Genomic DNA, 26,610 nt, shown 5'->3' on the forward strand with positions numbered 1-26,610 from the left:
TCTCATCCTGTAAACCAACATACTGAAGAAGGTGAAACGTGTGGCTGCGCTCCTCACATGCTGAAGCAGCAGCAGCCCTTTCCCTGAAGCAAAGTTCCTTCATTCCTCCCTCCCATAACCCTTAGCAGGGGATTTATGGTAATTGAGTTGAGTTTCCAAACTGGCCCTTCCTTCCTTCCTTCCCATATCTGCCAGCTCGAGAAGGCTTGTTTTGTTGCACCTGGGAAGTAAAGTATCTATTTGCGAGAGAGAGAGAATGAGAGAGAGAGACAGAGAGAGAGAGACAGAGAGAGAAGGGGAAGGGGTGTTGGCAGTTAGGGTGTGAGCTAGAGAAATGAGGCCTGTCTGCAAAAGGCCATGGGATGGGAGTGCGTGGTTGCAGGTTGTTTGGCTTTGTAAGGCCTACTGCCCGCTTCACTCGAAACTGGGTCTAGGGTTGTCGGTTTGTAGGCTGTAAAAGCCCAGAAAAGCTCTTGTTCTCCAACCAGCAGAGTGGCGCAGCGGAAGCGTGCTGGGCCCATAACCCAGAGGTCGATGGATCGAAACCATCCTCTGCTAACTTTTTTCAAATTATGTTTTTGTGTCATGGCATTAGGGCACAAAGAGCTGTAAGTGCCTGGATGCAATGTCATTCCTTGAACTTGCTGCCTCGTTCCACTCTTGCGCTAAATAGGAGAGGGTCCCAGCCCAGCCAACAAAATGCACTGTTCAATCAAACCAAACTTAAAACCAAGCTCCTTTTTTAAGGGGTCCCGGGGAAATGTTGGGCTGACCGGCAAGACCTCATGATGCGAACTGCTTCTGCGTCAAACGCAAGCTTTTTTCATTCCCAGCCAATGACTTATTCTTATTTCTAAGGGGCGCTCCATCAGATAGCCCAGACAGGCAGGCGTTGGTGGTATAGTGGTGAGCATAGCTGCCTTCCAAGCAGTTGACCCGGGTTCGATTCCCGGCCAACGCAGATCAAATCTTTAAATTGTTCAAAATGCATTTTTTGGAAATCAGACTCATGCTGAAAGCAAAGCTGACACACTTTTCGTGAAAATCAAAACCCCATCCAGGAAAGGTTCTTGCATCCTAGTTTCTGCAACTGTCTATCGGTGAGGGGATTGAAGCGAGCAGGGCTCCTGGCCCCTCCCCGACAAAGCCCTGACGAAGGCCTGACAAAGGCCTATTCGCCTTGCCCTGACGGGCCTTGGTCCCAGCAGGCCACCGAGCACAGCACCTCAGCCTATTAGAGTGAGGTTTCAGGATCTCTCTCATCCTGTAAACCAACATACTGAAGAAGGTGAAACGTGTGGCTGCGCTCCTCACATGCTGAAGCAGCAGCAGCCCTTTCCCTGAAGCAAAGTTCCTTCATTCCTCCCTCCCATAACCCTTAGCAGGGGATTTATGGTAATTGAGTTGAGTTTCCAAACTGGCCCTTCCTTCCTTCCTTCCCATATCTGCCAGCTCGAGAAGGCTTGTTTTGTTGCACCTGGGAAGTAAAGTATCTATTTGCGAGAGAGAGAGAATGAGAGAGAGAGACAGAGAGAGAGAGACAGAGAGAGAAGGGGAAGGGGTGTTGGCAGTTAGGGTGTGAGCTAGAGAAATGAGGCCTGTCTGCAAAAGGCCATGGGATGGGAGTGCGTGGTTGCAGGTTGTTTGGCTTTGTAAGGCCTACTGCCCGCTTCACTCGAAACTGGGTCTAGGGTTGTCGGTTTGTAGGCTGTAAAAGCCCAGAAAAGCTCTTGTTCTCCAACCAGCAGAGTGGCGCAGCGGAAGCGTGCTGGGCCCATAACCCAGAGGTCGATGGATCGAAACCATCCTCTGCTAACTTTTTTCAAATTATGTTTTTGTGTCATGGCATTAGGGCACAAAGAGCTGTAAGTGCCTGGATGCAATGTCATTCCTTGAACTTGCTGCCTCGTTCCACTCTTGCGCTAAATAGGAGAGGGTCCCAGCCCAGCCAACAAAATGTACTGTTCAATCAAACCAAACTTAAAACCAAGCTCCTTTTTTAAGGGGTCCCGGGGAAATGTTGGGCTGACCGGCAAGACCTCATGATGCGAACTGCTTCTGCGTCAAACGCAAGCTTTTTTCATTCCCAGCCAATGACTTATTCTTATTTCTAAGGGCCGCTCCATCAGATAGCCCAGACAGGCAGGCGTTGGTGGTATAGTGGTGAGCATAGCTGCCTTCCAAGCAGTTGACCCGGGTTCTATTCCCGGCCAACGCAGATCAAATCTTTAAATTGTTCAAAATGCATTTTTTGGAAATCAGACTCATGCTGAAAGCAAAGCTGACACACTTTTCGTGAAAATCAAAACCCCATCCAGGAAAGGTTCTTGCATCCTAGTTTCTGCAACTGTCTATCGGTGAGGGGATTGAAGCGAGCAGGGCTCCTGGCCCCTCCCCGACAAAGCCCTGACGAAGGCCTGACAAAGGCCTATTCGCCTTGCCCTGACGAGCCTTGGTCCCAGCAGGCCACCGAGCACAGCACCTCAGCCTATTAGAGTGAGGTTTCAGGATCTCTCTCATCCTGTAAACCAACATACTGAAGAAGGTGAAACGTGTGGCTGCGCTCCTCACATGCTGAAGCAGCAGCAGCCCTTTCCCTGAAGCAAAGTTCCTTCATTCCTCCCTCCCATAACCCTTAGCAGGGGATTTATGGTAATTGAGTTGAGTTTCCAAACTGGCCCTTCCTTCCTTCCTTCCCATATCTGCCAGCTCGAGAAGGCTTGTTTTGTTGCACCTGGGAAGTAAAGTATCTATTTGCGAGAGAGAGAGAATGAGAGAGAGAGACAGAGAGAGAGAGACAGAGAGAGAAGGGGAAGGGGTGTTGGCAGTTAGGGTGTGAGCTAGAGAAATGAGGCCTGTCTGCAAAAGGCCATGGGATGGGAGTGCGTGGTTGCAGGTTGTTTGGCTTTGTAAGGCCTACTGCCCGCTTCACTCGAAACTGGGTCTAGGGTTGTCGGTTTGTAGGCTGTAAAAGCCCAGAAAAGCTCTTGTTCTCCAACCAGCAGAGTGGCGCAGCGGAAGCGTGCTGGGCCCATAACCCAGAGGTCGATGGATCGAAACCATCCTCTGCTAACTTTTTTCAAATTATGTTTTTGTGTCATGGCATTAGGGCACAAAGAGCTGTAAGTGCCTGGATGCAATGTCATTCCTTGAACTTGCTGCCTCGTTCCACTCTTGCGCTAAATAGGAGAGGGTCCCAGCCCAGCCAACAAAATGTACTGTTCAATCAAACCAAACTTAAAACCAAGCTCCTTTTTTAAGGGGTCCCGGGGAAATGTTGGGCTGACCGGCAAGACCTCATGATGCGAACTGCTTCTGCGTCAAACGCAAGCTTTTTTCATTCCCAGCCAATGACTTATTCTTATTTCTAAGGGCCGCTCCATCAGATAGCCCAGACAGGCAGGCGTTGGTGGTATAGTGGTGAGCATAGCTGCCTTCCAAGCAGTTGACCCGGGTTCTATTCCCGGCCAACGCAGATCAAATCTTTAAATTGTTCAAAATGCATTTTTTGGAAATCAGACTCATGCTGAAAGCAAAGCTGACACACTTTTCGTGAAAATCAAAACCCCATCCAGGAAAGGTTCTTGCATCCTAGTTTCTGCAACTGTCTATCGGTGAGGGGATTGAAGCGAGCAGGGCTCCTGGCCCCTCCCCGACAAAGCCCTGACGAAGGCCTGACAAAGGCCTATTCGCCTTGCCCTGACGAGCCTTGGTCCCAGCAGGCCACCGAGCACAGCACCTCAGCCTATTAGAGTGAGGTTTCAGGATCTCTCTCATCCTGTAAACCAACATACTGAAGAAGGTGAAACGTGTGGCTGCGCTCCTCACATGCTGAAGCAGCAGCAGCCCTTTCCCTGAAGCAAAGTTCCTTCATTCCTCCCTCCCATAACCCTTAGCAGGGGATTTATGGTAATTGAGTTGAGTTTCCAAACTGGCCCTTCCTTCCTTCCTTCCCATATCTGCCAGCTCGAGAAGGCTTGTTTTGTTGCACCTGGGAAGTAAAGTATCTATTTGCGAGAGAGAGAGAATGAGAGAGAGAGACAGAGAGAGAGAGACAGAGAGAGAAGGGGAAGGGGTGTTGGCAGTTAGGGTGTGAGCTAGAGAAATGAGGCCTGTCTGCAAAAGGCCATGGGATGGGAGTGCGTGGTTGCAGGTTGTTTGGCTTTGTAAGGCCTACTGCCCGCTTCACTCGAAACTGGGTCTAGGGTTGTCGGTTTGTAGGCTGTAAAAGCCCAGAAAAGCTCTTGTTCTCCAACCAGCAGAGTGGCGCAGCGGAAGCGTGCTGGGCCCATAACCCAGAGGTCGATGGATCGAAACCATCCTCTGCTAACTTTTTTCAAATTATGTTTTTGTGTCATGGCATTAGGGCACAAAGAGCTGTAAGTGCCTGGATGCAATGTCATTCCTTGAACTTGCTGCCTCGTTCCACTCTTGCGCTAAATAGGAGAGGGTCCCAGCCCAGCCAACAAAATGTACTGTTCAATCAAACCAAACTTAAAACCAAGCTCCTTTTTTAAGGGGTCCCGGGGAAATGTTGGGCTGACCGGCAAGACCTCATGATGCGAACTGCTTCTGCGTCAAACGCAAGCTTTTTTCATTCCCAGCCAATGACTTATTCTTATTTCTAAGGGCCGCTCCATCAGATAGCCCAGACAGGCAGGCGTTGGTGGTATAGTGGTGAGCATAGCTGCCTTCCAAGCAGTTGACCTGGGTTCGATTCCCGGCCAACGCAGATCAAATCTTTAAATTGTTCAAAATGCATTTTTTGGAAATCAGACTCATGCTGAAAGCAAAGCTGACACACTTTTCGTGAAAATCAAAACCCCATCCAGGAAAGGTTCTTGCATCCTAGTTTCTGCAACTGTCTATCGGTGAGGGGATTGAAGCGAGCAGGGCTCCTGGCCCCTCCCCGACAAAGCCCTGACGAAGGCCTGACAAAGGCCTATTCGCCTTGCCCTGACGAGCCTTGGTCCCAGCAGGCCACCGAGCACAGCACCTCAGCCTATTAGAGTGAGGTTTCAGGATCTCTCTCATCCTGTAAACCAACATACTGAAGAAGGTGAAACGTGTGGCTGCGCTCCTCACATGCTGAAGCAGCAGCAGCCCTTTCCCTGAAGCAAAGTTCCTTCATTCCTCCCTCCCATAACCCTTAGCAGGGGATTTATGGTAATTGAGTTGAGTTTCCAAACTGGCCCTTCCTTCCTTCCTTCCCATATCTGCCAGCTCGAGAAGGCTTGTTTTGTTGCACCTGGGAAGTAAAGTATCTATTTGCGAGAGAGAGAGAATGAGAGAGAGAGACAGAGAGAGAGAGACAGAGAGAGAAGGGGAAGGGGTGTTGGCAGTTAGGGTGTGAGCTAGAGAAATGAGGCCTGTCTGCAAAAGGCCATGGGATGGGAGTGCGTGGTTGCAGGTTGTTTGGCTTTGTAAGGCCTACTGCCCGCTTCACTCGAAACTGGGTCTAGGGTTGTCGGTTTGTAGGCTGTAAAAGCCCAGAAAAGCTCTTGTTCTCCAACCAGCAGAGTGGCGCAGCGGAAGCGTGCTGGGCCCATAACCCAGAGGTCGATGGATCGAAACCATCCTCTGCTAACTTTTTTCAAATTATGTTTTTGTGTCATGGCATTAGGGCACAAAGAGCTGTAAGTGCCTGGATGCAATGTCATTCCTTGAACTTGCTGCCTCGTTCCACTCTTGCGCTAAATAGGAGAGGGTCCCAGCCCAGCCAACAAAATGTACTGTTCAATCAAACCAAACTTAAAACCAAGCTCCTTTTTTAAGGGGTCCCGGGGAAATGTTGGGCTGACCGGCAAGACCTCATGATGCGAACTGCTTCTGCGTCAAACGCAAGCTTTTTTCATTCCCAGCCAATGACTTATTCTTATTTCTAAGGGCCGCTCCATCAGATAGCCCAGACAGGCAGGCGTTGGTGGTATAGTGGTGAGCATAGCTGCCTTCCAAGCAGTTGACCCGGGTTCTATTCCCGGCCAACGCAGATCAAATCTTTAAATTGTTCAAAATGCATTTTTTGGAAATCAGACTCATGCTGAAAGCAAAGCTGACACACTTTTCGTGAAAATCAAAACCCCATCCAGGAAAGGTTCTTGCATCCTAGTTTCTGCAACTGTCTATCGGTGAGGGGATTGAAGCGAGCAGGGCTCCTGGCCCCTCCCCGACAAAGCCCTGACGAAGGCCTGACAAAGGCCTATTCGCCTTGCCCTGACGAGCCTTGGTCCCAGCAGGCCACCGAGCACAGCACCTCAGCCTATTAGAGTGAGGTTTCAGGATCTCTCTCATCCTGTAAACCAACATACTGAAGAAGGTGAAACGTGTGGCTGCGCTCCTCACATGCTGAAGCAGCAGCAGCCCTTTCCCTGAAGCAAAGTTCCTTCATTCCTCCCTCCCATAACCCTTAGCAGGGGATTTATGGTAATTGAGTTGAGTTTCCAAACTGGCCCTTCCTTCCTTCCTTCCCATATCTGCCAGCTCGAGAAGGCTTGTTTTGTTGCACCTGGGAAGTAAAGTATCTATTTGCGAGAGAGAGAGAATGAGAGAGAGAGACAGAGAGAGAGAGACAGAGAGAGAAGGGGAAGGGGTGTTGGCAGTTAGGGTGTGAGCTAGAGAAATGAGGCCTGTCTGCAAAAGGCCATGGGATGGGAGTGCGTGGTTGCAGGTTGTTTGGCTTTGTAAGGCCTACTGCCCGCTTCACTCGAAAATGGGTCTAGGGTTGTCGGTTTGTAGGCTGTAAAAGCCCAGAAAAGCTTTTGTTCTCCAACCAGCAGAGTGGCGCAGCGGAAGCGTGCTGGGCCCATAACCCAGAGGTCGATGGATCGAAACCATCCTCTGCTAACTTTTTTCAAATTATGTTTTTGTGTCATGGCATTAGGGCACAAAGAGCTGTAAGTGCCTGGATGCAATGTCATTCCTTGAACTTGCTGCCTCGTTCCACTCTTGCGCTAAATAGGAGAGGGTCCCAGCCCAGCCAACAAAATGCACTGTTCAATCAAACCAAACTTAAAACCAAGCTCCTTTTTTAAGGGGTCCCGGGGAAATGTTGGGCTGACCGGCAAGACCTCATGATGCAAACTGCTTCTGCGTCAAACGCAAGCTTTTTTCATTCCCAGCCAATGACTTATTCTTATTTCTAAAGGCCGCTCCATCAGATAGCCCAGACAGGCAGGCGTTGGTGGTATAGTGGTGAGCATAGCTGCCTTCCAAGCAGTTGACCCGGGTTCGATTCCCGGCCAACGCAGATCAAATCTTTAAATTGTTCAAAATGCATTTTTTGGAAATCAGACTCATGCTGAAAGCAAAGCTGACACACTTTTCGTGAAAATCAAAACCCCATCCAGGAAAGGTTCTTGCATCCTAGTTTCTGCAACTGTCTATCGGTGAGGGGATTGAAGCGAGCAGGGCTCCTGGCCCCTCCCCGACAAAGCCCTGACGAAGGCCTGACAAAGGCCTATTCGCCTTGCCCTGACGGGCCTTGGTCCCAGCAGGCCACCGAGCACAGCACCTCAGCCTATTAGAGTGAGGTTTCAGGATCTCTCTCATCCTGTAAACCAACATACTGAAGAAGGTGAAACGTGTGGCTGCGCTCCTCACATGCTGAAGCAGCAGCAGCCCTTTCCCTGAAGCAAAGTTCCTTCATTCCTCCCTCCCATAACCCTTAGCAGGGGATTTATGGTAATTGAGTTGAGTTTCCAAACTGGCCCTTCCTTCCTTCCTTCCCATATCTGCCAGCTCGAGAAGGCTTGTTTTGTTGCACCTGGGAAGTAAAGTATCTATTTGCGAGAGAGAGAGAATGAGAGAGAGAGACAGAGAGAGAGAGACAGAGAGAGAAGGGGAAGGGGTGTTGGCAGTTAGGGTGTGAGCTAGAGAAATGAGGCCTGTCTGCAAAAGGCCATGGGATGGGAGTGCGTGGTTGCAGGTTGTTTGGCTTTGTAAGGCCTACTGCCCGCTTCACTCGAAACTGGGTCTAGGGTTGTCGGTTTGTAGGCTGTAAAAGCCCAGAAAAGCTCTTGTTCACCAACCAGCAGAGTGGCGCAGCGGAAGCGTGCTGGGCCCATAACCCAGAGGTCGATGGATCGAAACCATCCTCTGCTAACTTTTTTCAAATTATGTTTTTGTGTCATGGCATTAGGGCACAAAGAGCTGTAAGTGCCTGGATGCAATGTCATTCCTTGAACTTGCTGCCTCGTTCCACTCTTGCGCTAAATAGGAGAGGGTCCCAGCCCAGCCAACAAAATGTACTGTTCAATCAAACCAAACTTAAAACCAAGCTCCTTTTTTAAGGGGTCCCGGGGAAATGTTGGGCTGACCGGCAAGACCTCATGATGCGAACTGCTTCTGCGTCAAACGCAAGCTTTTTTCATTCCCAGCCAATGACTTATTCTTATTTCTAAGGGCCGCTCCATCAGATAGCCCAGACAGGCAGGCGTTGGTGGTATAGTGGTGAGCATAGCTGCCTTCCAAGCAGTTGACCTGGGTTTGATTCCCGGCCAACGCAGATCAAATCTTTAAATTGTTCAAAATGAATTTTTTGGAAATCAGACTCATGCTGAAAGCAAAGCTGACACACTTTTCGTGAAAATCAAAACCCCATCCAGGAAAGGTTCTTGCATCCTAGTTTCTGCAACTGTCTATCGGTGAGGGGATTGAAGCGAGCAGGGCTCCTGGCCCCTCCCCGACAAAGCCCTGACGAAGGCCTGACAAAGGCCTATTCGCCTTGCCCTGACGGGCCTTGCCCTGACGGGCCTTGCCCTGACGGGCCGGGCCTTGCCCTGACGGGCCTTGGTCCCAGCAGGCCACCGAGCACAGCACCTCAGCCTATTAGAGTGAGGTTTCAGGATCTCTCTCATCCTGTAAACCAACATACTGAAGAAGGTGAAACGTGTGGCTGCGCTCCTCACATGCTGAAGCAGCAGCAGCCCTTTCCCTGAAGCAAAGTTCCTTCATTCCTCCCTCCCATAACCCTTAGCAGGGGATTTATGGTAATTGAGTTGAGTTTCCAAACTGGCCCTTCCTTCCTTCCTTCCCATATCTGCCAGCTCGAGAAGGCTTGTTTTGTTGCACCTGGGAAGTAAAGTATCTATTTGCGAGAGAGAGAGAATGAGAGAGAGAGACAGAGAGAGAGAGACAGAGAGAGAAGGGGAAGGGGTGTTGGCAGTTAGGGTGTGAGCTAGAGAAATGAGGCCTGTCTGCAAAAGGCCATGGGATGGGAGTGCGTGGTTGCAGGTTGTTTGGCTTTGTAAGGCCTACTGCCCGCTTCACTCGAAAATGGGTCTAGGGTTGTCGGTTTGTAGGCTGTAAAAGCCCAGAAAAGCTTTTGTTCTCCAACCAGCAGAGTGGCGCAGCGGAAGCGTGCTGGGCCCATAACCCAGAGGTCGATGGATCGAAACCATCCTCTGCTAACTTTTTTCAAATTATGTTTTTGTGTCATGGCATTAGGGCACAAAGAGCTGTAAGTGCCTGGATGCAATGTCATTCCTTGAACTTGCTGCCTCGTTCCACTCTTGCGCTAAATAGGAGAGGGTCCCAGCCCAGCCAACAAAATGCACTGTTCAATCAAACCAAACTTAAAACCAAGCTCCTTTTTTAAGGGGTCCCGGGGAAATGTTGGGCTGACCGGCAAGACCTCATGATGCAAACTGCTTCTGCGTCAAACGCAAGCTTTTTTCATTCCCAGCCAATGACTTATTCTTATTTCTAAAGGCCGCTCCATCAGATAGCCCAGACAGGCAGGCGTTGGTGGTATAGTGGTGAGCATAGCTGCCTTCCAAGCAGTTGACCCGGGTTCGATTCCCGGCCAACGCAGATCAAATCTTTAAATTGTTCAAAATGCATTTTTTGGAAATCAGACTCATGCTGAAAGCAAAGCTGACACACTTTTCGTGAAAATCAAAACCCCATCCAGGAAAGGTTCTTGCATCCTAGTTTCTGCAACTGTCTATCGGTGAGGGGATTGAAGCGAGCAGGGCTCCTGGCCCCTCCCCGACAAAGCCCTGACGAAGGCCTGACAAAGGCCTATTCGCCTTGCCCTGACGGGCCTTGGTCCCAGCAGGCCACCGAGCACAGCACCTCAGCCTATTAGAGTGAGGTTTCAGGATCTCTCTCATCCTGTAAACCAACATACTGAAGAAGGTGAAACGTGTGGCTGCGCTCCTCACATGCTGAAGCAGCAGCAGCCCTTTCCCTGAAGCAAAGTTCCTTCATTCCTCCCTCCCATAACCCTTAGCAGGGGATTTATGGTAATTGAGTTGAGTTTCCAAACTGGCCCTTCCTTCCTTCCTTCCCATATCTGCCAGCTCGAGAAGGCTTGTTTTGTTGCACCTGGGAAGTAAAGTATCTATTTGCGAGAGAGAGAGAATGAGAGAGAGAGACAGAGAGAGAGAGACAGAGAGAGAAGGGGAAGGGGTGTTGGCAGTTAGGGTGTGAGCTAGAGAAATGAGGCCTGTCTGCAAAAGGCCATGGGATGGGAGTGCGTGGTTGCAGGTTGTTTGGCTTTGTAAGGCCTACTGCCCGCTTCACTCGAAACTGGGTCTAGGGTTGTCGGTTTGTAGGCTGTAAAAGCCCAGAAAAGCTCTTGTTCTCCAACCAGCAGAGTGGCGCAGCGGAAGCGTGCTGGGCCCATAACCCAGAGGTCGATGGATCGAAACCATCCTCTGCTAACTTTTTTCAAATTATGTTTTTGTGTCATGGCATTAGGGCACAAAGAGCTGTAAGTGCCTGGATGCAATGTCATTCCTTGAACTTGCTGCCTCGTTCCACTCTTGCGCTAAATAGGAGAGGGTCCCAGCCCAGCCAACAAAATGTACTGTTCAATCAAACCAAACTTAAAACCAAGCTCCTTTTTTAAGGGGTCCCGGGGAAATGTTGGGCTGACCGGCAAGACCTCATGATGCGAACTGCTTCTGCGTCAAACGCAAGCTTTTTTCATTCCCAGCCAATGACTTATTCTTATTTCTAAGGGCCGCTCCATCAGATAGCCCAGACAGGCAGGCGTTGGTGGTATAGTGGTGAGCATAGCTGCCTTCCAAGCAGTTGACCTGGGTTTGATTCCCGGCCAACGCAGATCAAATCTTTAAATTGTTCAAAATGAATTTTTTGGAAATCAGACTCATGCTGAAAGCAAAGCTGACACACTTTTCGTGAAAATCAAAACCCCATCCAGGAAAGGTTCTTGCATCCTAGTTTCTGCAACTGTCTATCGGTGAGGGGATTGAAGCGAGCAGGGCTCCTGGCCCCTCCCCGACAAAGCCCTGACGAAGGCCTGACAAAGGCCTATTCGCCTTGCCCTGACGGGCCTTGCCCTGACGGGCCTTGCCCTGACGGGCCGGGCCTTGCCCTGACGGGCCTTGGTCCCAGCAGGCCACCGAGCACAGCACCTCAGCCTATTAGAGTGAGGTTTCAGGATCTCTCTCATCCTGTAAACCAACATACTGAAGAAGGTGAAACGTGTGGCTGCGCTCCTCACATGCTGAAGCAGCAGCAGCCCTTTCCCTGAAGCAAAGTTCCTTCATTCCTCCCTCCCATAACCCTTAGCAGGGGATTTATGGTAATTGAGTTGAGTTTCCAAACTGGCCCTTCCTTCCTTCCTTCCCATATCTGCCAGCTCGAGAAGGCTTGTTTTGTTGCACCTGGGAAGTAAAGTATCTATTTGCGAGAGAGAGAGAATGAGAGAGAGAGACAGAGAGAGAGAGACAGAGAGAGAAGGGGAAGGGGTGTTGGCAGTTAGGGTGTGAGCTAGAGAAATGAGGCCTGTCTGCAAAAGGCCATGGGATGGGAGTGCGTGGTTGCAGGTTGTTTGGCTTTGTAAGGCCTACTGCCCGCTTCACTCGAAAATGGGTCTAGGGTTGTCGGTTTGTAGGCTGTAAAAGCCCAGAAAAGCTTTTGTTCTCCAACCAGCAGAGTGGCGCAGCGGAAGCGTGCTGGGCCCATAACCCAGAGGTCGATGGATCGAAACCATCCTCTGCTAACTTTTTTCAAATTATGTTTTTGTGTCATGGCATTAGGGCACAAAGAGCTGTAAGTGCCTGGATGCAATGTCATTCCTTGAACTTGCTGCCTCGTTCCACTCTTGCGCTAAATAGGAGAGGGTCCCAGCCCAGCCAACAAAATGCACTGTTCAATCAAACCAAACTTAAAACCAAGCTCCTTTTTTAAGGGGTCCCGGGGAAATGTTGGGCTGACCGGCAAGACCTCATGATGCAAACTGCTTCTGCGTCAAACGCAAGCTTTTTTCATTCCCAGCCAATGACTTATTCTTATTTCTAAAGGCCGCTCCATCAGATAGCCCAGACAGGCAGGCGTTGGTGGTATAGTGGTGAGCATAGCTGCCTTCCAAGCAGTTGACCCGGGTTCGATTCCCGGCCAACGCAGATCAAATCTTTAAATTGTTCAAAATGCATTTTTTGGAAATCAGACTCATGCTGAAAGCAAAGCTGACACACTTTTCGTGAAAATCAAAACCCCATCCAGGAAAGGTTCTTGCATCCTAGTTTCTGCAACTGTCTATCGGTGAGGGGATTGAAGCGAGCAGGGCTCCTGGCCCCTCCCCGACAAAGCCCTGACGAAGGCCTGACAAAGGCCTATTCGCCTTGCCCTGACGGGCCTTGGTCCCAGCAGGCCACCGAGCACAGCACCTCAGCCTATTAGAGTGAGGTTTCAGGATCTCTCTCATCCTGTAAACCAACATACTGAAGAAGGTGAAACGTGTGGCTGCGCTCCTCACATGCTGAAGCAGCAGCAGCCCTTTCCCTGAAGCAAAGTTCCTTCATTCCTCCCTCCCATAACCCTTAGCAGGGGATTTATGGTAATTGAGTTGAGTTTCCAAACTGGCCCTTCCTTCCTTCCCATATCTGCCAGCTCGAGAAGGCTTGTTTTGTTGCACCTGGGAAGTAAAGTATCTATTTGCGAGAGAGAGAGAATGAGAGAGAGAGACAGAGAGAGAGAGACAGAGAGAGAAGGGGAAGGGGTGTTGGCAGTTAGGGTGTGAGCTAGAGAAATGAGGCCTGTCTGCAAAAGGCCATGGGATGGGAGTGCGTGGTTGCAGGTTGTTTGGCTTTGTAAGGCCTACTGCCCGCTTCACTCGAAACTGGGTCTAGGGTTGTCGGTTTGTAGGCTGTAAAAGCCCAGAAAAGCTCTTGTTCTCCAACCAGCAGAGTGGCGCAGCGGAAGCGTGCTGGGCCCATAACCCAGAGGTCGATGGATCGAAACCATCCTCTGCTAACTTTTTTCAAATTATGTTTTTGTGTCATGGCATTAGGGCACAAAGAGCTGTAAGTGCCTGGATGCAATGTCATTCCTTGAACTTGCTGCCTCGTTCCACTCTTGCGCTAAATAGGAGAGGGTCCCAGCCCAGCCAACAAAATGTACTGTTCAATCAAACCAAACTTAAAACCAAGCTCCTTTTTTAAGGGGTCCCGGGGAAATGTTGGGCTGACCGGCAAGACCTCATGATGCGAACTGCTTCTGCGTCAAACGCAAGCTTTTTTCATTCCCAGCCAATGACTTATTCTTATTTCTAAGGGCCGCTCCATCAGATAGCCCAGACAGGCAGGCGTTGGTGGTATAGTGGTGAGCATAGCTGCCTTCCAAGCAGTTGACCCGGGTTCGATTCCCGGCCAACGCAGATCAAATCTTTAAATTGTTCAAAATGCATTTTTTGGAAATCAGACTCATGCTGAAAGCAAAGCTGACACACTTTTCGTGAAAATCAAAACCCCATCCAGGAAAGGTTCTTGCATCCTAGTTTCTGCAACTGTCTATCGGTGAGGGGATTGAAGCGAGCAGGGCTCCTGGCCCCTCCCCGACAAAGCCCTGACGAAGGCCTGACAAAGGCCTATTCGCCTTGCCCTGACGGGCCTTGGTCCCAGCAGGCCACCGAGCACAGCACCTCAGCCTATTAGAGTGAGGTTTCAGGATCTCTCTCATCCTGTAAACCAACATACTGAAGAAGGTGAAACGTGTGGCTGCGCTCCTCACATGCTGAAGCAGCAGCAGCCCTTTCCCTGAAGCAAAGTTCCTTCATTCCTCCCTCCCATAACCCTTAGCAGGGGATTTATGGTAATTGAGTTGAGTTTCCAAACTGGCCCTTCCTTCCTTCCTTCCCATATCTGCCAGCTCGAGAAGGCTTGTTTTGTTGCACCTGGGAAGTAAAGTATCTATTTGCGAGAGAGAGAGAATGAGAGAGAGAGACAGAGAGAGAGAGACAGAGAGAGAAGGGGAAGGGGTGTTGGCAGTTAGGGTGTGAGCTAGAGAAATGAGGCCTGTCTGCAAAAGGCCATGGGATGGGAGTGCGTGGTTGCAGGTTGTTTGGCTTTGTAAGGCCTACTGCCCGCTTCACTCGAAACTGGGTCTAGGGTTGTCGGTTTGTAGGCTGTAAAAGCCCAGAAAAGCTCTTGTTCTCCAACCAGCAGAGTGGCGCAGCGGAAGCGTGCTGGGCCCATAACCCAGAGGTCGATGGATCGAAACCATCCTCTGCTAACTTTTTTCAAATTATGTTTTTGTGTCATGGCATTAGGGCACAAAGAGCTGTAAGTGCCTGGATGCAATGTCATTCCTTGAACTTGCTGCCTCGTTCCACTCTTGCGCTAAATAGGAGAGGGTCCCAGCCCAGCCAACAAAATGCACTGTTCAATCAAACCAAACTTAAAACCAAGCTCCTTTTTTAAGGGGTCCCGGGGAAATGTTGGGCTGACCGGCAAGACCTCATGATGCAAACTGCTTCTGCGTCAAACGCAAGCTTTTTTCATTCCCAGCCAATGACTTATTCTTATTTCTAAAGGCCGCTCCATCAGATAGCCCAGACAGGCAGGCGTTGGTGGTATAGTGGTGAGCATAGCTGCCTTCCAAGCAGTTGACCCGGGTTCGATTCCCGGCCAACGCAGATCAAATCTTTAAATTGTTCAAAATGCATTTTTTGGAAATCAGACTCATGCTGAAAGCAAAGCTGACACACTTTTCGTGAAAATCAAAACCCCATCCAGGAAAGGTTCTTGCATCCTAGTTTCTGCAACTGTCTATCGGTGAGGGGATTGAAGCGAGCAGGGCTCCTGGCCCCTCCCCGACAAAGCCCTGACGAAGGCCTGACAAAGGCCTATTCGCCTTGCCCTGACGGGCCTTGGTCCCAGCAGGCCACCGAGCACAGCACCTCAGCCTATTAGAGTGAGGTTTCAGGATCTCTCTCATCCTGTAAACCAACATACTGAAGAAGGTGAAACGTGTGGCTGCGCTCCTCACATGCTGAAGCAGCAGCAGCCCTTTCCCTGAAGCAAAGTTCCTTCATTCCTCCCTCCCATAACCCTTAGCAGGGGATTTATGGTAATTGAGTTGAGTTTCCAAACTGGCCCTTCCTTCCTTCCTTCCCATATCTGCCAGCTCGAGAAGGCTTGTTTTGTTGCACCTGGGAAGTAAAGTATCTATTTGCGAGAGAGAGAGAATGAGAGAGAGAGACAGAGAGAGAGAGACAGAGAGAGAAGGGGAAGGGGTGTTGGCAGTTAGGGTGTGAGCTAGAGAAATGAGGCCTGTCTGCAAAAGGCCATGGGATGGGAGTGCGTGGTTGCAGGTTGTTTGGCTTTGTAAGGCCTACTGCCCGCTTCACTCGAAACTGGGTCTAGGGTTGTCGGTTTGTAGGCTGTAAAAGCCCAGAAAAGCTCTTGTTCTCCAACCAGCAGAGTGGCGCAGCGGAAGCGTGCTGGGCCCATAACCCAGAGGTCGATGGATCGAAACCATCCTCTGCTAACTTTTTTCAAATTATGTTTTTGTGTCATGGCATTAGGGCACAAAGAGCTGTAAGTGCCTGGATGCAATGTCATTCCTTGAACTTGCTGCCTCGTTCCACTCTTGCGCTAAATAGGAGAGGGTCCCAGCCCAGCCAACAAAATGTACTGTTCAATCAAACCAAACTTAAAACCAAGCTCCTTTTTTAAGGGGTCCCGGGGAAATGTTGGGCTGACCGGCAAGACCTCATGATGCGAACTGCTTCTGCGTCAAACGCAAGCTTTTTTCATTCCCAGCCAATGACTTATTCTTATTTCTAAGGGCCGCTCCATCAGATAGCCCAGACAGGCAGGCGTTGGTGGTATAGTGGTGAGCATAGCTGCCTTCCAAGCAGTTGACCTGGGTTTGATTCCCGGCCAACGCAGATCAAATCTTTAAATTGTTCAAAATGAATTTTTTGGAAATCAGACTCATGCTGAAAGCAAAGCTGACACACTTTTCGTGAAAATCAAAACCCCATCCAGGAAAGGTTCTTGCATCCTAGTTTCTGCAACTGTCTATCGGTGAGGGGATTGAAGCGAGCAGGGCTCCTGGCCCCTCCCCGACAAAGCCCTGACGAAGGCCTGACAAAGGCCTATTCGCCTTGCCCTGACGGGCCTTGCCCTGACGGGCCTTGCCCTGACGGGCCGGGCCTTGCCCTGACGGGCCTTGGTCCCAGCAGGCCACCGAGCACAGCACCTCAGCCTATTAGAGTGAGGTTTCAGGATCTCTCTCATCCTGTAAACCAACATACTGAAGAAGGTGAAACGTGTGGCTGCGCTCCTCACATGCTGAAGCAGCAGCAGCCCTTTCCCTGAAGCAAAGTTCCTTCATTCCTCCCTCCCATAACCCTTAGCAGGGGATTTATGGTAATTGAGTTGAGTTTCCAAACTGGCCCTTCCTTCCTTCCTTCCCATATCTGCCAGCTCGAGAAGGCTTGTTTTGTTGCACCTGGGAAGTAAAGTATCTATTTGCGAGAGAGAGAGAATGAGAGAGAGAGACAGAGAGAGAGAGACAGAGAGAGAAGGGGAAGGGGTGTTGGCAGTTAGGGTGTGAGCTAGAGAAATGAGGCCTGTCTGCAAAAGGCCATGGGATGGGAGTGCGTGGTTGCAGGTTGTTTGGCTTTGTAAGGCCTACTGCCCGCTTCACTCGAAAATGGGTCTAGGGTTGTCGGTTTGTAGGCTGTAAAAGCCCAGAAAAGCTTTTGTTCTCCAACCAGCAGAGTGGCGCAGCGGAAGCGTGCTGGGCCCATAACCCAGAGGTCGATGGATCGAAACCATCCTCTGCTAACTTTTTTCAAATTATGTTTTTGTGTCATGGCATTAGGGCACAAAGAGCTGTAAGTGCCTGGATGCAATGTCATTCCTTGAACTTGCTGCCTCGTTCCACTCTTGCGCTAAATAGGAGAGGGTCCCAGCCCAGCCAACAAAATGCACTGTTCAATCAAACCAAACTTAAAACCAAGCTCCTTTTTTAAGGGGTCCCGGGGAAATGTTGGGCTGACCGGCAAGACCTCATGATGCAAACTGCTTCTGCGTCAAACGCAAGCTTTTTTCATTCCCAGCCAATGACTTATTCTTATTTCTAAAGGCCGCTCCATCAGATAGCCCAGACAGGCAGGCGTTGGTGGTATAGTGGTGAGCATAGCTGCCTTCCAAGCAGTTGACCCGGGTTCGATTCCCGGCCAACGCAGATCAAATCTTTAAATTGTTCAAAATGCATTTTTTGGAAATCAGACTCATGCTGAAAGCAAAGCTGACACACTTTTCGTGAAAATCAAAACCCCATCCAGGAAAGGTTCTTGCATCCTAGTTTCTGCAACTGTCTATCGGTGAGGGGATTGAAGCGAGCAGGGCTCCTGGCCCCTCCCCGACAAAGCCCTGACGAAGGCCTGACAAAGGCCTATTCGCCTTGCCCTGACGGGCCTTGGTCCCAGCAGGCCACCGAGCACAGCACCTCAGCCTATTAGAGTGAGGTTTCAGGATCTCTCTCATCCTGTAAACCAACATACTGAAGAAGGTGAAACGTGTGGCTGCGCTCCTCACATGCTGAAGCAGCAGCAGCCCTTTCCCTGAAGCAAAGTTCCTTCATTCCTCCCTCCCATAACCCTTAGCAGGGGATTTATGGTAATTGAGTTGAGTTTCCAAACTGGCCCTTCCTTCCTTCCCATATCTGCCAGCTCGAGAAGGCTTGTTTTGTTGCACCTGGGAAGTAAAGTATCTATTTGCGAGAGAGAGAGAATGAGAGAGAGAGACAGAGAGAGAGAGACAGAGAGAGAAGGGGAAGGGGTGTTGGCAGTTAGGGTGTGAGCTAGAGAAATGAGGCCTGTCTGCAAAAGGCCATGGGATGGGAGTGCGTGGTTGCAGGTTGTTTGGCTTTGTAAGGCCTACTGCCCGCTTCACTCGAAACTGGGTCTAGGGTTGTCGGTTTGTAGGCTGTAAAAGCCCAGAAAAGCTCTTGTTCTCCAACCAGCAGAGTGGCGCAGCGGAAGCGTGCTGGGCCCATAACCCAGAGGTCGATGGATCGAAACCATCCTCTGCTAACTTTTTTCAAATTATGTTTTTGTGTCATGGCATTAGGGCACAAAGAGCTGTAAGTGCCTGGATGCAATGTCATTCCTTGAACTTGCTGCCTCGTTCCACTCTTGCGCTAAATAGGAGAGGGTCCCAGCCCAGCCAACAAAATGTACTGTTCAATCAAACCAAACTTAAAACCAAGCTCCTTTTTTAAGGGGTCCCGGGGAAATGTTGGGCTGACCGGCAAGACCTCATGATGCGAACTGCTTCTGCGTCAAACGCAAGCTTTTTTCATTCCCAGCCAATGACTTATTCTTATTTCTAAGGGCCGCTCCATCAGATAGCCCAGACAGGCAGGCGTTGGTGGTATAGTGGTGAGCATAGCTGCCTTCCAAGCAGTTGACCCAGGTTCGATTCCCGGCCAACGCAGATCAAATCTTTAAATTGTTCAAAATGCATTTTTTGGAAATCAGACTCATGCTGAAAGCAAAGCTGACACACTTTTCGTGAAAATCAAAACCCCATCCAGGAAAGGTTCTTGCATCCTAGTTTCTGCAACTGTCTATCGGTGAGGGGATTGAAGCGAGCAGGGCTCCTGGCCCCTCCCCGACAAAGCCCTGACGAAGGCCTGACAAAGGCCTATTCGCCTTGCCCTGACGGGCCTTGGTCCCAGCAGGCCACCGAGCACAGCACCTCAGCCTATTAGAGTGAGGTTTCAGGATCTCTCTCATCCTGTAAACCAACATACTGAAGAAGGTGAAACGTGTGGCTGCGCTCCTCACATGCTGAAGCAGCAGCAGCCCTTTCCCTGAAGCAAAGTTCCTTCATTCCTCCCTCCCATAACCCTTAGCAGGGGATTTATGGTAATTGAGTTGAGTTTCCAAACTGGCCCTTCCTTCCTTCCTTCCCATATCTGCCAGCTCGAGAAGGCTTGTTTTGTTGCACCTGGGAAGTAAAGTATCTATTTGCGAGAGAGAGAGAATGAGAGAGAGAGACAGAGAGAGAGAGACAGAGAGAGAAGGGGAAGGGGTGTTGGCAGTTAGGGTGTGAGCTAGAGAAATGAGGCCTGTCTGCAAAAGGCCATGGGATGGGAGTGCGTGGTTGCAGGTTGTTTGGCTTTGTAAGGCCTACTGCCCGCTTCACTCGAAACTGGGTCTAGGGTTGTCGGTTTGTAGGCTGTAAAAGCCCAGAAAAGCTCTTGTTCTCCAACCAGCAGAGTGGCGCAGCGGAAGCGTGCTGGGCCCATAACCCAGAGGTCGATGGATCGAAACCATCCTCTGCTAACTTTTTTCAAATTATGTTTTTGTGTCATGGCATTAGGGCACAAAGAGCTGTAAGTGCCTGGATGCAATGTCATTCCTTGAACTTGCTGCCTCGTTCCACTCTTGCGCTAAATAGGAGAGGGTCCCAGCCCAGCCAACAAAATGCACTGTTCAATCAAACCAAACTTAAAACCAAGCTCCTTTTTTAAGGGGTCCCGGGGAAATGTTGGGCTGACCGGCAAGACCTCATGATGCGAACTGCTTCTGCGTCAAACGCAAGCTTTTTTCATTCCCAGCCAATGACTTATTCTTATTTCTAAAGGCCGCTCCATCAGATAGCCCAGACAGGCAGGCGTTGGTGGTATAGTGGTGAGCATAGCTGCCTTCCAAGCAGTTGACCCGGGTTCGATTCACGGCCAACGCAGATCAAATCTTTAAATTGTTCAAAATGCATTTTTTGGAAATCAGACTCATGCTGAAAGCAAAGCTGACACACTTTTCGTGAAAATCAAAACCCCATCCAGGAAAGGTTCTTGCATCCTAGTTTCTGCAACTGTCTATCGGTGAGGGGATTGAAGCGAGCAGGGCTCCTGGCCCCTCCCCGACAAAGCCCTGACGAAGGCCTGACAAAGGCCTATTCGCCTTGCCCTGACGGGCCTTGGTCCCAGCAGGCCACCGAGCACAGCACCTCAGCCTATTAGAGTGAGGTTTCAGGATCTCTCTCATCCTGTAAACCAACATACTGAAGAAGGTGAAACGTGTGGCTGCGCTCCTCACATGCTGAAGCAGCAGCAGCCCTTTCCCTGAAGCAAAGTTCCTTCATTCCTCCCTCCCATAACCCTTAGCAGGGGATTTATGGTAATTGAGTTGAGTTTCCAAACTGGCCCTTCCTTCCTTCCTTCCCATATCTGCCAGCTCGAGAAGGCTTGTTTTGTTGCACCTGGGAAGTAAAGTATCTATTTGCGAGAGAGAGAGAATGAGAGAGAGAGACAGAGAGAGAGAGACAGAGAGAGAAGGGGAAGGGGTGTTGGCAGTTAGGGTGTGAGCTAGAGAAATGAGGCCTGTCTGCAAAAGGCCATGGGATGGGAGTGCGTGGTTGCAGGTTGTTTGGCTTTGTAAGGCCTACTGCCCGCTTCACTCGAAAATGGGTCTAGGGTTGTCGGTTTGTAGGCTGTAAAAGCCCAGAAAAGCTTTTGTTCTCCAACCAGCAGAGTGGCGCAGCGGAAGCGTGCTGGGCCCATAACCCAGAGGTCGATGGATCGAAACCATCCTCTGCTAACTTTTTTCAAATTATGTTTTTGTGTCATGGCATTAGGGCACAAAGAGCTGTAAGTGCCTGGATGCAATGTCATTCCTTGAACTTGCTGCCTCGTTCCACTCTTGCGCTAAATAGGAGAGGGTCCCAGCCCAGCCAACAAAATGCACTGTTCAATCAAACCAAACTTAAAACCAAGCTCCTTTTTTAAGGGGTCCCGGGGAAATGTTGGGCTGACCGGCAAGACCTCATGATGCAAACTGCTTCTGCGTCAAACGCAAGCTTTTTTCATTCCCAGCCAATGACTTATTCTTATTTCTAAAGGCCGCTCCATCAGATAGCCCAGACAGGCAGGCGTTGGTGGTATAGTGGTGAGCATAGCTGCCTTCCAAGCAGTTGACCCGGGTTCGATTCCCGGCCAACGCAGATCAAATCTTTAAATTGTTCAAAATGCATTTTTTGGAAATCAGACTCATGCTGAAAGCAAAGCTGACACACTTTTCGTGAAAATCAAAACCCCATCCAGGAAAGGTTCTTGCATCCTAGTTTCTGCAACTGTCTATCGGTGAGGGGATTGAAGCGAGCAGGGCTCCTGGCCCCTCCCCGACAAAGCCCTGACGAAGGCCTGACAAAGGCCTATTCGCCTTGCCCTGACGGGCCTTGGTCCCAGCAGGCCACCGAGCACAGCACCTCAGCCTATTAGAGTGAGGTTTCAGGATCTCTCTCATCCTGTAAACCAACATACTGAAGAAGGTGAAACGTGTGGCTGCGCTCCTCACATGCTGAAGCAGCAGCAGCCCTTTCCCTGAAGCAAAGTTCCTTCATTCCTCCCTCCCATAACCCTTAGCAGGGGATTTATGGTAATTGAGTTGAGTTTCCAAACTGGCCCTTCCTTCCTTCCTTCCCATATCTGCCAGCTCGAGAAGGCTTGTTTTGTTGCACCTGGGAAGTAAAGTATCTATTTGCGAGAGAGAGAGAATGAGAGAGAGAGACAGAGAGAGAGAGACAGAGAGAGAAGGGGAAGGGGTGTTGGCAGTTAGGGTGTGAGCTAGAGAAATGAGGCCTGTCTGCAAAAGGCCATGGGATGGGAGTGCGTGGTTGCAGGTTGTTTGGCTTTGTAAGGCCTACTGCCCGCTTCACTCGAAACTGGGTCTAGGGTTGTCGGTTTGTAGGCTGTAAAAGCCCAGAAAAGCTCTTGTTCTCCAACCAGCAGAGTGGCGCAGCGGAAGCGTGCTGGGCCCATAACCCAGAGGTCGATGGATCGAAACCATCCTCTGCTAACTTTTTTCAAATTATGTTTTTGTGTCATGGCATTAGGGCACAAAGAGCTGTAAGTGCCTGGATGCAATGTCATTCCTTGAACTTGCTGCCTCGTTCCACTCTTGCGCTAAATAGGAGAGGGTCCCAGCCCAGCCAACAAAATGTACTGTTCAATCAAACCAAACTTAAAACCAAGCTCCTTTTTTAAGGGGTCCCGCGGAAATGTTGGGCTGACCGGCAAGACCTCATGATGCGAACTGCTTCTGCGTCAAACGCAAGCTTTTTTCATTCCCAGCCAATGACTTATTCTTATTTCTAAGGGCCGCTCCATCAGATAGCCCAGACAGGCAGGCGTTGGTGGTATAGTGGTGAGCATAGCTGCCTTCCAAGCAGTTGACCTGGGTTTGATTCCCGGCCAACGCAGATCAAATCTTTAAATTGTTCAAAATGAATTTTTTGGAAATCAGACTCATGCTGAAAGCAAAGCTGACACACTTTTCGTGAAAATCAAAACCCCATCCAGGAAAGGTTCTTGCATCCTAGTTTCTGCAACTGTCTATCGGTGAGGGGATTGAAGCGAGCAGGGCTCCTGGCCCCTCCCCGACAAAGCCCTGACGAAGGCCTGACAAAGGCCTATTCGCCTTGCCCTGACGGGCCTTGCCCTGACGGGCCTTGCCCTGACGGGCCTTGCCCTGACGGGCCTTGCCCTGACGGGCCTTGCCCTGACGGGCCTTGCCCTGACGGGCCTTGCCCTGACGGGCCTTGCCCTGACGGGCCTTGGTCCCAGCAGGCCACCGAGCACAGCACCTCAGCCTATTAGAGTGAGGTTTCAGGATCTCTCTCATCCTGTAAACCAACATACTGAAGAAGGTGAAACGTGTGGCTGCGCTCCTCACATGCTGAAGCAGCAGCAGCCCTTTCCCTGAAGCAAAGTTCCTTCATTCCTCCCTCCCATAACCCTTAGCAGGGGATTTATGGTAATTGAGTTGAGTTTCCAAACTGGCCCTTCCTTCCTTCCTTCCCATATCTGCCAGCTCGAGAAGGCTTGTTTTGTTGCACCTGGGAAGTAAAGTATCTATTTGCGAGAGAGAGAGAATGAGAGAGAGAGACAGAGAGAGAGAGACAGAGAGAGAAGGGGAAGGGGTGTTGGCAGTTAGGGTGTGAGCTAGAGAAATGAGGCCTGTCTGCAAAAGGCCATGGGATGGGAGTGCGTGGTTGCAGGTTGTTTGGCTTTGTAAGGCCTACTGCCCGCTTCACTCGAAAATGGGTCTAGGGTTGTCGGTTTGTAGGCTGTAAAAGCCCAGAAAAGCTTTTGTTCTCCAACCAGCAGAGTGGCGCAGCGGAAGCGTGCTGGGCCCATAACCCAGAGGTCGATGGATCGAAACCATCCTCTGCTAACTTTTTTCAAATTATGTTTTTGTGTCATGGCATTAGGGCACAAAGAGCTGTAAGTGCCTGGATGCAATGTCATTCCTTGAACTTGCTGCCTCGTTCCACTCTTGCGCTAAATAGGAGAGGGTCCCAGCCCAGCCAACAAAATGCACTGTTCAATCAAACCAAACTTAAAACCAAGCTCCTTTTTTAAGGGGTCCCGGGGAAATGTTGGGCTGACCGGCAAGACCTCATGATGCAAACTGCTTCTGCGTCAAACGCAAGCTTTTTTCATTCCCAGCCAATGACTTATTCTTATTTCTAAAGGCCGCTCCATCAGATAGCCCAGACAGGCAGGCGTTGGTGGTATAGTGGTGAGCATAGCTGCCTTCCAAGCAGTTGACCCGGGTTCGATTCCCGGCCAACGCAGATCAAATCTTTAAATTGTTCAAAATGCATTTTTTGGAAATCAGACTCATGCTGAAAGCAAAGCTGACACACTTTTCGTGAAAATCAAAACCCCATCCAGGAAAGGTTCTTGCATCCTAGTTTCTGCAACTGTCTATCGGTGAGGGGATTGAAGCGAGCAGGGCTCCTGGCCCCTCCCCGACAAAGCCCTGACGAAGGCCTGACAAAGGCCTATTCGCCTTGCCCTGACGGGCCTTGGTCCCAGCAGGCCACCGAGCACAGCACCTCAGCCTATTAGAGTGAGGTTTCAGGATCTCTCTCATCCTGTAAACCAACATACTGAAGAAGGTGAAACGTGTGGCTGCGCTCCTCACATGCTGAAGCAGCAGCAGCCCTTTCCCTGAAGCAAAGTTCCTTCATTCCTCCCTCCCATAACCCTTAGCAGGGGATTTATGGTAATTGAGTTGAGTTTCCAAACTGGCCCTTCCTTCCTTCCTTCCCATATCTGCCAGCTCGAGAAGGCTTGTTTTGTTGCACCTGGGAAGTAAAGTATCTATTTGCGAGAGAGAGAGAATGAGAGAGAGAGACAGAGAGAGAGAGACAGAGAGAGAAGGGGAAGGGGTGTTGGCAGTTAGGGTGTGAGCTAGAGAAATGAGGCCTGTCTGCAAAAGGCCATGGGATGGGAGTGCGTGGTTGCAGGTTGTTTGGCTTTGTAAGGCCTACTGCCCGCTTCACTCGAAACTGGGTCTAGGGTTGTCGGTTTGTAGGCTGTAAAAGCCCAGAAAAGCTCTTGTTCTCCAACCAGCAGAGTGGCGCAGCGGAAGCGTGCTGGGCCCATAACCCAGAGGTCGATGGATCGAAACCATCCTCTGCTAACTTTTTTCAAATTATGTTTTTGTGTCATGGCATTAGGGCACAAAGAGCTGTAAGTGCCTGGATGCAATGTCATTCCTTGAACTTGCTGCCTCGTTCCACTCTTGCGCTAAATAGGAGAGGGTCCCAGCCCAGCCAACAAAATGCACTGTTCAATCAAACCAAACTTAAAACCAAGCTCCTTTTTTAAGGGGTCCCGGGGAAATGTTGGGCTGACCGGCAAGACCTCATGATGCGAACTGCTTCTGCGTCAAACGCAAGCTTTTTTCATTCCCAGCCAATGACTTATTCTTATTTCTAAAGGCCGCTCCATCAGATAGCCCAGACAGGCAGGCGTTGGTGGTATAGTGGTGAGCATAGCTGCCTTCCAAGCAGTTGACCCGGGTTCGATTCACGGCCAACGCAGATCAAATCTTTAAATTGTTCAAAATGCATTTTTTGGAAATCAGACTCATGCTGAAAGCAAAGCTGACACACTTTTCGTGAAAATCAAAACCCCATCCAGGAAAGGTTCTTGCATCCTAGTTTCTGCAACTGTCTATCGGTGAGGGGATTGAAGCGAGCAGGGCTCCTGGCCCCTCCCCGACAAAGCCCTGACGAAGGCCTGACAAAGGCCTATTCGCCTTGCCCTGACGGGCCTTGGTCCCAGCAGGCCACCGAGCACAGCACCTCAGCCTATTAGAGTGAGGTTTCAGGATCTCTCTCATCCTGTAAACCAACATACTGAAGAAGGTGAAACGTGTGGCTGCGCTCCTCACATGCTGAAGCAGCAGCAGCCCTTTCCCTGAAGCAAAGTTCCTTCATTCCTCCCTCCCATAACCCTTAGCAGGGGATTTATGGTAATTGAGTTGAGTTTCCAAACTGGCCCTTCCTTCCTTCCTTCCCATATCTGCCAGCTCGAGAAGGCTTGTTTTGTTGCACCTGGGAAGTAAAGTATCTATTTGCGAGAGAGAGAGAATGAGAGAGAGAGACAGAGAGAGAGAGACAGAGAGAGAAGGGGAAGGGGTGTTGGCAGTTAGGGTGTGAGCTAGAGAAATGAGGCCTGTCTGCAAAAGGCCATGGGATGGGAGTGCGTGGTTGCAGGTTGTTTGGCTTTGTAAGGCCTACTGCCCGCTTCACTCGAAAATGGGTCTAGGGTTGTCGGTTTGTAGGCTGTAAAAGCCCAGAAAAGCTTTTGTTCTCCAACCAGCAGAGTGGCGCAGCGGAAGCGTGCTGGGCCCATAACCCAGAGGTCGATGGATCGAAACCATCCTCTGCTAACTTTTTTCAAATTATGTTTTTGTGTCATGGCATTAGGGCACAAAGAGCTGTAAGTGCCTGGATGCAATGTCATTCCTTGAACTTGCTGCCTCGTTCCACTCTTGCGCTAAATAGGAGAGGGTCCCAGCCCAGCCAACAAAATGCACTGTTCAATCAAACCAAACTTAAAACCAAGCTCCTTTTTTAAGGGGTCCCGGGGAAATGTTGGGCTGACCGGCAAGACCTCATGATGCGAACTGCTTCTGCGTCAAACGCAAGCTTTTTTCATTCCCAGCCAATGACTTATTCTTATTTCTAAAGGCCGCTCCATCAGATAGCCCAGACAGGCAGGCGTTGGTGGTATAGTGGTGAGCATAGCTGCCTTCCAAGCAGTTGACCCGGGTTCGATTCCCGGCCAACGCAGATCAAATCTTTAAATTGTTCAAAATGCATTTTTTGGAAATCAGACTCATGCTGAAAGCAAAGCTGACACACTTTTCGTGAAAATCAAAACCCCATCCAGGAAAGGTTCTTGCATCCTAGTTTCTGCAACTGTCTATCGGTGAGGGGATTGAAGCGAGCAGGGCTCCTGGCCCCTCCCCGACAAAGCCCTGACGAAGGCCTGACAAAGGCCTATTCGCCTTGCCCTGACGGGCCTTGGTCCCAGCAG

At 50.2% G+C, this 26,610-nt stretch overlaps 10 non-coding genes across 10 annotated transcripts; all 10 read left to right on the plus strand.

The window, feature by feature from the left end:
• Positions 1-889: 889 nt before the first annotated feature.
• TRNAG-UCC (transfer RNA glycine (anticodon UCC)) lies at positions 890-961 on the plus strand. Its single transcript has one exon. It is a non-coding gene; the product is annotated as a tRNA-Gly (tRNA).
• A 6,213-nt stretch (positions 962-7,174) lies between these two features.
• Positions 7,175-7,246, plus strand: TRNAG-UCC (transfer RNA glycine (anticodon UCC)). The gene has a single exon. It is a non-coding gene; the product is annotated as a tRNA-Gly (tRNA).
• A 2,492-nt stretch (positions 7,247-9,738) lies between these two features.
• On the plus strand, positions 9,739-9,810 carry TRNAG-UCC (transfer RNA glycine (anticodon UCC)). The gene has a single exon. It is a non-coding gene; the product is annotated as a tRNA-Gly (tRNA).
• Positions 9,811-12,302: 2,492 nt separating this feature from the next.
• TRNAG-UCC (transfer RNA glycine (anticodon UCC)) lies at positions 12,303-12,374 on the plus strand. The gene has a single exon. It is a non-coding gene; the product is annotated as a tRNA-Gly (tRNA).
• Positions 12,375-13,555: 1,181 nt separating this feature from the next.
• TRNAG-UCC (transfer RNA glycine (anticodon UCC)) lies at positions 13,556-13,627 on the plus strand. Its single transcript has one exon. It is a non-coding gene; the product is annotated as a tRNA-Gly (tRNA).
• A 1,185-nt stretch (positions 13,628-14,812) lies between these two features.
• TRNAG-UCC (transfer RNA glycine (anticodon UCC)) lies at positions 14,813-14,884 on the plus strand. Its single transcript has one exon. It is a non-coding gene; the product is annotated as a tRNA-Gly (tRNA).
• A 2,492-nt stretch (positions 14,885-17,376) lies between these two features.
• On the plus strand, positions 17,377-17,448 carry TRNAG-UCC (transfer RNA glycine (anticodon UCC)). The gene has a single exon. It is a non-coding gene; the product is annotated as a tRNA-Gly (tRNA).
• Positions 17,449-21,143: 3,695 nt separating this feature from the next.
• Positions 21,144-21,215, plus strand: TRNAG-UCC (transfer RNA glycine (anticodon UCC)). Its single transcript has one exon. It is a non-coding gene; the product is annotated as a tRNA-Gly (tRNA).
• A 2,562-nt stretch (positions 21,216-23,777) lies between these two features.
• TRNAG-UCC (transfer RNA glycine (anticodon UCC)) lies at positions 23,778-23,849 on the plus strand. Its single transcript has one exon. It is a non-coding gene; the product is annotated as a tRNA-Gly (tRNA).
• A 2,442-nt stretch (positions 23,850-26,291) lies between these two features.
• On the plus strand, positions 26,292-26,363 carry TRNAG-UCC (transfer RNA glycine (anticodon UCC)). The gene has a single exon. It is a non-coding gene; the product is annotated as a tRNA-Gly (tRNA).
• Positions 26,364-26,610: the final 247 nt, after the last annotated feature.

The sequence above is a fragment of the Ambystoma mexicanum genome, chromosome 6q (assembly GCF_040938575.1).
Source record: "Ambystoma mexicanum isolate Mex_15411 chromosome 6q, UKY_AmexF1_1, whole genome shotgun sequence".
NCBI lineage: Eukaryota > Metazoa > Chordata > Amphibia > Caudata > Ambystomatidae > Ambystoma > Ambystoma mexicanum.